Below are 10967 nucleotides of genomic sequence, written 5' to 3'. Positions count from 1 at the left end.
ATATAATTTATAGAATGAAAATGTTAGGTTGGTAACTTCAGTTTGAACTTGTGAGATAGCATGATTATGAGCAAAGAAAGTAAGAACCAACAACCGGGAACATTGGAAGTGTAGAAGTGTAGAAGTGTGCATGATTGGAGAAATGAAGTTAGCATTGCTAGATACAATATGTGTTGCTAGTCATGATTAGGTGACATGTAAGTAAAAAAATATGGATGCAAATGAAAAAATTGGCCAAGTTGGCGTGTACGATAAGTAAAAATAAGGAAAATAACAATTGCAAAGCAATGCTTAGTAGGAAGTTGCCACATAGTTAGAATGTGAATGTGGGAATGGAAAAATGCATGTAAAAGTACTAGCCTGTAGCTTGCCAAACGTCCCATCGGGCATCCTGTCCGCAGCGAGAACAGCCTTGATTGCGGCATCAATCGAAAAACACGCAGCAAACTTGTGTGGTGGAGGCAGACCGCCAACCGAGTTAAGGTTGACAGTGTTGATGTCAAGTTTATCGACATACATGAGCTAAAAAGAAAATGTAAAACATGCAGGTCAAGGAACTAGCACAAAAAATAGCTTGTAATGCGAAAAAGGAGTAAGAAAACACTGTTGAGGGGGGGGGACTTAGAGTGGAAAAGGCAAATGGTTTGGCATGAACTAAACTTGCCATCAGATGCAGCTGGTAGCCTTTGTTGTACATTTTATTGGATAGTGAAGTATGAAGGAAACCAACTATGAACATGCACCAGTTCATGTTGGCAACATTCCCTATCTGGTCCTGCAAGATAGAGAAAATGACAAAAAGATCAAGGAAAAAGCGTAAGCTGCAGCATTATGTTGGTAAAAAAGGAGAAAGGGAATTTGAAAGCTATGATGTAAATGTATAATTCAGCAGGTAAGGTGCAATTGGGTACGCGACAAAAATTCATACCTAGGTCGAATCCCCCCTTGTTCCTCAGTAGCTCAGTGGTAGAGCGGTCGGCTGTTAACTGACTGGTCGTAGGTTCGAATCCTACTTGGGGAGATTTTATTCATTCTTTAATGTAAGGATTTTAATGTAAGAATAAAGAATTGAATTAAAGGGCTTGCTTTGACCCTTAGGAGTAGGTAACCCGTTCGCTATCCTTGTTTCTATTTCAAACTGGAAAGCATCTGCTGCTGGGCCGTAACGATGTCGTGGGAGCAAAGACATTTGAGATCAAGTACATGAGCAGCTTCCTCTTGAAGTCGTCATCGCTTGTTTGCATCACACCAAGCATATTCGCAAAAGCAGAGTTCGCCGGGAGGGACATAAGCCCAGGGAACATTTCAGGAAAAAGACATGCGTACACTTTCGTATCAACCTTGTATGGGACATCCATGCCGCCATTGGGGACACCAAGTGTGTTGAAAACAGATTCCTCATCTAATGGAATCCTACCGTGTCCTGGTATGACAAATTCCGTCTTGTCCGGATGGTATAACCTCGCAAACCAGTCACACATGGGTTATTCAAATTGGTAAACTGAATGTTCATCAGCGCCTGCATCCCCATTTCCTTTGCAGCTTCTTTCTGGGCATCATCGAAATCTTCATACAGTCCTGTTAGACATTCATGTGATCCTCTGTTGCGCGCGGCTTTCTGCTATTCAACGCATGTGCAAAATTTAAGTTAAAAAGGAAATAATAGGAGCTTAGGGGTTGGCACCATCACAAAACAACATGTTTAATGGAGAGAGAGAGAGAGTCATATATATTCTACATACCTTCTTTCCATTGCGATTAGCAACACCCACAACTTTAGCTCTGGGCGGCATGAAATCATCATCGTCGGGGTCAGGGACGTTCTGAACCATTATGATGCAAAATGCCAAAAGAAGACATGAGTGCAACCTGAGTGGTAATGAAGTTGCCATCCTACAAATCTGAACTAAGTAAGTGCAAAAAAAGCTGACATCGGGGAATATGGTGCACAAATAAAAGAATGTTGCCATCTGGCTGTCGGTCAAGTCACACTGCCAGTGCGCCAGTTGGACAGTAATGCCATCCAAAACAACTAGGATATCTATATATGTTGAGTAGGCAAAGTTGCCATCACTAGCAGATCTCTATGAAAATCAACATAATTGTATGAGAGCCCTGTAGTTGTCATCCACAGTATACTGGGAAAGGGTGGTAAGTTGCCATCCACTGATCTACAGTCAACAGACATAAGTTGTCGTTGGAACATAGTTTACACGAGTTGGTTTTCTCTGAAATTCAAACATATATATGTAAAACAGTGTAGTTGCCAGCAGCGTACACAAAAAATGTCAGAACTTGCCATCGACATCAATGCAGTCCACGCTAGCTACAAAAAAAATCTCACATGGCATTCAGACATGAAAAAATGTACTATCTATCGTTTGCAAAGCAACATCCTTGTTAGCAGAACTTGCCATCAACTTGCCATCGACATCACTAGCAGAACTTGCAAAGCAACATCAACTTGCCATAATATCTATGTAAAAAAAGTGTAGTTGCCAGCAGTGTACAAAAAAATGTCAGAACTTGCCATCGACATCAACGCAATCCACGCTAGCAACGAAAAAAATCTCACATGGCATTCAGACATGAAAAAATATACTATCTATCTGTTGCAGAGCAACATCCTCAGTCTGTAACAGTGAAAAAAGGGTACCTCTGAAGCAAAAAACCAGAGTGTACTCTGGTTTAAATAGATGGAATTGCAGATTCTAGCATACAAACGTGCTGAGGAAAAAGTTTGGACATAAATTGCCATCCACAATCTAGTAGGCAAGATAATAAGTTACCATCCGCGGTCTAGTAAACAAGCCAATAAGTTGCCATCCGCAAATATGTTGCATTCGTAATTTGCTCTAAAACGTAGATGGCAACAAACCGCATGCGAGGTTCAATAGGCACTGCACTAACATCAGATTTGTAGATCTAGCTTAAGAACAAAAATCCATAGCTCACTCTGCTCTAATATCATATTTGTTAGATCTAGCTTAAGAACACACCCAGAGAACAAAAGGGAACATTCACGGACCGCACAAAAAGTGATGTCCACTGCGAACTGACCTCACCGAGGAGAAGAAGGCTTTGGCGGTCGCCGGAGAGGAAATACGCCGAGGAGGAGCTCCGGCGAGTAAGCACTTCTACACCCAACCCCTGACGGAATTTTGTCGCCACCTCGCACACAAGCCTCGCTGTTCGATGATACGTCTCCGTCGTATCTACTTTTTCAAACACTTTTGCCCTTGTTTTGGACTCTAACTTGCATGATTTGAATGGAACTAACCCGGACTGACGCTGTTTTCAGCAGAATTGCCATGGTGTTATTTATGTGCATAAACAAAAGTTCTCAGAATGATCTGAAACTCCACGGAACTTATTTTTGGAAAATATTAAAAATACTGGAAGAAGAATCCACATCAGGGGGGCCTCCACCTGTCCACGAGGGTGGGAGGCGCGCCTGCCCCCCTGGGCGCGCCCCCCTGCCTCGTGGGCCCCCAGACGCTCCACCGACCTCAACTCCAACTCCATATATTCGTGTTCAGGGAGAAAAAATTCAGAGAGAAGGATTCATCGCGTTTTACGATACGGAGCTGCCACCAAGCCCTAAAACCTCTTGGGAGGGCTGATCTGGAGTCCGTTCAGGGCTCCGGAGAGGGGAATCCGTCGCCATCATCATCATCAACCATCCTCCATCACCAATTTCATGATGCTCACCGCCGTGCGTGAGTAATTCCATCGTAGGCTTGCTGGACGGTGATGGGTTGGATGAGATCTATCATGTAATCGAGTTAGTTTTGTTAGGGTTTGATCCCTAGTATCCACTATGTTCTGAGATTGATGTTGCTATGACTTTGCTATGCTTAATGCTTGTCACTAGGGCCTGAGTGCCATGATTTCAGATCTGAACCTATTATGTTTTCATGAATATATGTGAGTTATTGATCCTATCTTGCAAGTCTATAGCCACCTACTATGTGTTATGATCCGGCAACCCCGAAGTGACAATAATCGGGACCACTCCTGGTGATGACCATAGTTTGAGGAGTTCATGTATTCACTATGTGTTAATGCTTTGGTACGGTACTCTATTAAAAGGAGGCCTTAATATCCCTTAGTTTCCGCTAGGACCCTGCTGCCACGGGAGGGTTGGACAAAAGATGTCATGCAAGTTCTTTTCCATAAGCACGTATGACTATATTCGGAATACATGCCTACATTACATTGATGAATTGGAGCTAGTTCTGTGTCACCCTATGTTATGACTGTTACATGATGAACTGCATCCGGCATAATTCTCCATCACCGATCCAATGCCTACGAGCTTTTCACATATTGTTCTTTGCTTATTTACTTTTCCGTTGTTACTGTTACAATCACTACAAAACCCAAAAATATTACTTTTGCTACCGTTACCGTTACACCATATTACTATGCTACTAAATACTTTGCTACAGATACTAAGTTATCAAGGTGTGGTTGAATTGACAACTCAACTGCTAATACTTGAGAATATTCTTTGGCTCCCCTTGTGTCAAATCAATAAATTTGGGTTGAATACTCTACCCTCGAAAACTGTTGCGATCCCCTATACTTATGGGTTATATTCTAGTGGTTAAGAAGATATCACTAGATGAATTTTGCAAGGTTTGCAAAATACCTTTCGAGGGTAGTTTAGAGGAACCACATCATAAAGATGTGGATGGGTTCATTGACACTATTACTGTAGGGGAAACTAGGAAGGTTTCCGATGCAAGAATCACTAGCATACATTTTCCTGTTTTACACTACTTTGCTATATTTGCTAGTCGTTGCTTAATTGGTCGTGGAAACCTTAGTGTTCCTGATATTATTATTTTGTTCCATGGTTTATTCTGTGATAATACTGTTAGTATGGGTTGTATTATTGCCAAACGGTTAAGTCTGAACCGTACGAAGGGCCCCATCTTTGGAGGTGTCTATGCTTCACGCCTTGCTACATATTATAACATACCTATTAGGCACTATGAAAAAGAAGAAAAATTGCTGCCCACTGCTTATTTAGATTATAAGAGTATGGTAGCACATGACTTTATTGTTAAGAATAGGGAAGGGGCGCTTAAATACAAACTGTTCTTTGATAAACATCACCCTGAGACTATTACCTTGCCTGCTCCTTCCTTGTTTGGTTTATCTGCAGGTCCGTATCTTGTTCTGCTGGCGGCCATTCACGCCTACCGGAACCCTACATCAGCCACAGAGCTGGAGCCGGAACCACAATTTGAACCTCCACGACAGTCTAATTACCAGTGGGATCCGGAGATGATTGCCAACCAGTGGCAATCAGAGTCTTCTTCATCTCAGTATGACTCCAACTACAACTATGGATATCCGCCAGGCCATCCGTGGCAATAAACCAACTTAGGCCAAAAGCCTAAGCTTGGGGGTGTACGTATTTCTCACCGACATTACATTTATGTTCACACACTCATTGCTAGATGTCGGTGCTCATACTTTTTCACTATAATATCCATGGTAGTTTACTTTCTTTTTCTTGATTTCTTCTTGTGTGTTTAATAAACCTTAAGAAAAAAAAATAGTGTAGCTTTTAGTTAGTTTACTTTTCTTGCTGTAGTAGTAATAATTAAAAAGAAAACCCAAAAAGATTTCCCGTTCTTCTTTTGCTTGTTGGGAGCTTTTCCGTGTAAATAGTTTTATTTCCTTTCTTTTCTTTGGGGGTCGATAGGAGAAGACCATAATTAAAATGTTGAAGCGGCTCTTATATGCATTATTGTTGAATTACCCAAGAGCCCATATTGCCTTGTCTTCTCCTGTTTATTGAATACTTGCAGATTCCAGCTTAGTCCAATGCACGTGCACTCTTATTATTATTCACATCGACCGGTCATGCAAGTGAAAGGCAATTATGACGATATATGATGGACTGATTGAGATGAGAGAAGCTGGTATGAACTCGACCTCTCTTGATTTTGTAAATATGATTAGTTCATCGTTCCTGATTCAGCCTATTATGGATAAACATGTTTGCAATGACAATTAGAGATTATAGTTGCTCGTGCCATGCTTGATTAGCTATGAGTTATAATGGTTTACCTTGCATGCCAACATGCTATTAAAATGGTTGTGATGTGGTATAGTGGGGTGGTATCCTCCTTTGAATGATTTAAGTGACTCGACTTGTCACATGTTCACACATGTAGTTGAAACAAATCAACATAGCCTTCACGATATTTATGTTCATGGTGGATTATATCCTACTCATGCTTGCACTCAATGTTTATTAATTTTAATGCATGTTCATGACTGTTGTCGCTCTCTAGTTGGTCGCTTCCCAGTCTTTTGCTAGCCTTCACTTGTACTAAGCGGGAATACTGCTTGTGCATCCAATCCCTTAAACCCCAAAGTTATTCCATATGAGTCCACTATACCTTCCTATATGCGGTATCTACCTACCGTTCCAAGTAAATTTGTATGTGCCAAACTCTAAACCTTCAAATAAAATTTTGTTTTGTATGCTCGAATAGCTCATGTATCAACTAGGGCTGTCCGTATCTTCCATGCTAGGCGGGTTATTCTCAAGAGGAGTGGACTCCGCTCCTCACTCACGAGAAAATGACTGGTTACCGGGATGCCCAGTCCCATGCTTTAAGCAAACCAAATCGAAATAATTGCAAACAAAACTCCCCCGGGACTGTTGTTAGTTGGAGGCACTCGTTGTTTCGAGCAAGCCATGGATTGATGCTTGTTGGTGGAGGGGGAGTATAAACTTTACCATTCTGTTTGGGAACCGCCTATAATGTGTGTAGCATGGAAGATATCGCCATCTCTTGGTTGTTATGTTGACAATGAAAGTATACCGCTCAAAATATTATTTATCTCTATTTCAAAACCGAGCTCTGGCACCTCTACAAATCCCTGCTTCCCTCTGCAAAGGTTCTATCTATTTACTTTTATGTTGAGTCATCACCCTCTTATGAAAAAGCACCAGCTGGAGAGCACCGCTGTCATTTGCATTCATTACTATTAATTTATATTGGGTATGACTATGATTGGATCTCTTTTACCATGAATTACAATGTCTAGTCAGTCCTTGATCTTTAAAGGTGCTCTGCATTTATGTTTTGCGGTCTCAGAAAGGGCTAGCGAGATACCATCTTGTTATATCATATCATGATTGTTTTGAGAAAGTGTTGTCATCTGAGATTTATTATTATTTCTCGCTAGTTGATTATGCCATTGATATGAGTAAACATGAGATCTAAGTGTTATTGTGAATATGGTTAGCTCATAATCTTTGCTGAAAACTTGAATGCTGGCTTTACATATTTACCCAGTCCCATGCTTTATGCAAATCAAATCAAAATAATTGCAAACAAAACTCCCCCCGGGGCTGTTGCTAGTTGGAGGCACTCGTTGTTTCGAGCAAGCCATGGATTGATGCTTGTTGGTGGAGGGGGAGTATAAACTTTACCATTCTGTTTGGAAATCGCCTATAATGTGTGTAGCATGGAAGATATCGCCAATTCTTGGTTGTTATGTTGACAATGAAAGTATGCCGCTCAAAATATTATTTATCTCTATTTCAAAATCGAGCTCTGGCACCTCTACAAATCCATGCTTCCCTCTGCGAAGGGCCTATCTATTTACTTTTATGTTGAGTAATCACCCTCTTATTAAAAAGCATCAGCTGGAGAGCACTGCTGTCATTTGCATTCATTACTGTTAATTTATATTGGGTATGACTATGATTGGATCTCTTTTACCATGAATTACAATGTCTAGTCAATCCTTAATCTTTAAAGGTGCTCTACATTTATGTTTTGCGGTCTCAGAAAGGGCTAGCGAGATACCATCTAGTTATATCATATCATGATTGTTTTGAGGAAGTGTTGTCATCCGAGATTTATTATTATTTCTCGCTAGTTGATTATGCCATTGATATGAGTAAACATGAGATCTAAGTGTTATTGTGAATATGGTTAGCTCATAAACTTTGCTGAAAACTTGAATGCTGGCTTTACATATTTACAACAACAAGAGCAAACAGAGTTTGTAAAAGTTTTTCTTTATCACTTTCAGTTTATCAACTGAATTGCTTGAGGACAAGCAAAGGTTTAAGCTTGGGGGAGTTGATACGTCACCGTCGTATCTACTTTTCCAAACACTTTTGCCCTTGTTTTCGACTCTAACTTGCATGATTTGAATGGAACTAACCCGGACTGATGCTGTTTTCAGCCGAATTGCCATGGTGTTATTTATGTGCAGAAACAAAAGTTCTCGGATTGACCTGAAACTCCACGGAACTTATTTTTGGAAAACATTAAAAATACTGGAAGAAGAATCAACGTCAGGGGGGCCTCCACCTGTCCACGAGGGTGGGGGGGGGCCGCCTGCCCACCCTGGGCGCGCCCCCCGGCCTCGTGGGCCCCCTGACGCTCCACCGACCTCAACTCCAACTCCATATATTCGTGTTCGGGGAGAAAAAAATCAGAGAGAAGGATTCATCGCGTTTTACGATACGGAGCCGCCACCAAGCCCTAAAACCTCTCGGGAGGGCTGATCTGGAGTCCGTTCGGGGCTCCGGAGAGGGGAATCCGTCGCCATCGTCATCATCAACCATCCTCCATCACCAATTTCATGATGCTCACCGCCGTGCGTGAGTATTCCATCGTAGGCTTGCTGGACGGTGATGGGTTGGATGAGATCTATCATGTAATCGAGTTAGTTTTGTTAGGGTTTGATCCCTAGTATCCACTAAGTTTTGAGATTGATGTTGCTATGACTTTGCTATGCTTAATGCTTGTCACTAGGGCCCGAGTGCCATGATTTCAGATCTGAACCTATTATGTTTTCATGAATATATGTGAGTTCTTGATCCTATCTTGCAAGTCTATAGTCACCTACTATGTGTTATGATCCGGCAACCCCGAAGTGACAATAATCGGGACCACTCCCGGTGATGACCATAGTTTGAGGAGTTCATGTATTCACTATGTGTTAATGCTTTGGTCCGGTTCTATTAAAAGAAGGCCTTAATATCCCTTAGTTTCCGCTAGGACCCCGCTGCCATGGGAGGGTAGGACAAAAGATGTCATGCAATTTCTTTTCCATAAGCATGTATGACTATATTCGGAATACATGCCTACATTACATTGATGAATTGGAGCTAGTTCTGGGTCACCCTATGTTATGACTGTTACATGATGAACCACATCCGGCATAATTCTCCATCACCGATCCAATGCCTACGAGCTTTTCACATATTGTTCTTCGCTTATTTACTTTTCCGTTGATACTGTTACAATCACAACAAAACCCAAAAATATTACTTTTGCTACCGTTACCGTTACTTCCATATTACTTTGCTACTAAATACTTTGCTGCAGATACTAAGTTATCCAGGTGTGGTTGAATTGACAACTCAACTGCTAATACTTGAGAATATTCTTTGGCTCCCCTTGTGTCGAATCAATAAATTTGGGTTGAATACTCTACCCTCGAAAACTGTTGCGATGCCCTATACCTGTGGGTTATCATTCGACTGAAGAACTTCCTCCGGACGAAGCAGTTGACTCGCCGGCACAGTTTGTGGGCCCCCCGACAACAACGGCGGCCGGCTAAGATCCGTCCGCTTCGAATCCCTCACTCGCGACTCGCCAGAGAGAATGGAGTGTGCGGGTGGAATGGAAACGGGAATGGGAGCAAATGGAAAGGAGGAAGGGGAAAAGGGGAGCGCGCGGCGGTGGTTTCGCCGTATTGGACGGCAACTGCTCGAGCAGAGTGGGAGAGGAGAAGTGGGGGAGGGGGAGTTCGGACCGAGATGTCGTTACCCCGAATGGTGGTAGCTGTCCTACGTGGCATCAGCCGTACTCAAGATTCGTGCAAAACCATCGTACGTTGATCAGCACGTTCAGACCAAGGGGGTGAAAACATGGATGTTCGGGAGTTATCGATACCGAAATTATATCATAAGAACCTCTTTCGAATACAATCCAATACAGAGTAGTATACTTTTCGTAGCATATACTCTACTTCATATTTTCTTAGTCATTTTAGATGATGCAAGGGCCCTTGAAAAACACTAAATTGACAGTAACTTTTTCCCCCGAAACCTAGGGCTCTCTGGCGGCCCTAGGATTCGAAGTAGAAACCGATCAGCGGTCGCGGATCTCATCGGCGGGCCGCCCCCAGGACTCGGCCGGGGTGATGGCTACACCACCGGCGATGGAGGCGACGCAAGAGAACTCGGGATCGACCAACCCCAGATCGGCGAGGGAGAAAGTAGAGGAAGCTCTGGGAAAGGTGGACATATCCGAGGAAGAGGCGACTCCCCTCGTGATAGATGACCGGAAGGACGTTGCTCCGGTGAAGTGGTTGCTGGCGGGCAAGGTTCTGTACAGAAACCTGTATCATATTCACACCATTGGCAACGCTTTGCGACCGGCTTGGGGAAACCCTAGAGGACTGTAATTCCGCTCGACTGGAGCGAACACTTTTGTTGCTGAATTTGAGGCCCATCGAGATTGTGACTGAGTTTGGGCGGGATCACCCTGGCACATCAACAAGAACGCGGTCATCCTGGCCGAATTCGAAGAGTGCATGCGCCCTGATGTGGTCAAGTTTGATCGCTTACAGGTGTGGGCTAGGGTTCTGAATTTACCCTACAACATGAGAGATGATGCATGGAGCCTCCCAATAGCCAGGATGATTGATAAGGAGGTTCAGATTGCTAAGTTCGACCACAATGGAGGCTACCTCCGAGCAAGGGTTTCGGTGGAAGTCAACAAACCGCTCAGGAGATGGGTGCTCATTGACTCCGTAAGGAGGAAGAAGGTGTACCCTATGACATCCAATATGAACAGATTCCATACTTATGTTTCTCTTGTGAACGGCTCGGCCACTCGGATCTTTTCTGCTCTAACCCAGGCTCACGAGATGACAAGGGAGCGCTTCCGTTTGGGCCGTCACTGCGA

At 42.9% G+C, this 10967-nt stretch overlaps 1 non-coding gene across 1 annotated transcript; it reads left to right on the top strand.

Moving 5' to 3' along the window:
* Positions 1–949: 949 nt before the first annotated feature.
* Positions 950–1021, top strand: TRNAN-GUU (transfer RNA asparagine (anticodon GUU)). Its single transcript has one exon. It is a non-coding gene; the product is annotated as a tRNA-Asn (tRNA).
* Positions 1022–10967: the final 9946 nt, after the last annotated feature.

The sequence above is a fragment of the Aegilops tauschii genome, chromosome 5, assembly GCF_002575655.3.
Source record: "Aegilops tauschii subsp. strangulata cultivar AL8/78 chromosome 5, Aet v6.0, whole genome shotgun sequence".
In the NCBI taxonomy this organism is placed as follows: domain Eukaryota; kingdom Viridiplantae; phylum Streptophyta; class Magnoliopsida; order Poales; family Poaceae; genus Aegilops; species Aegilops tauschii.
Note: the sequence above shows the minus strand (reverse complement) of the source record. Positions and strands in the feature narration are given on the sequence as shown.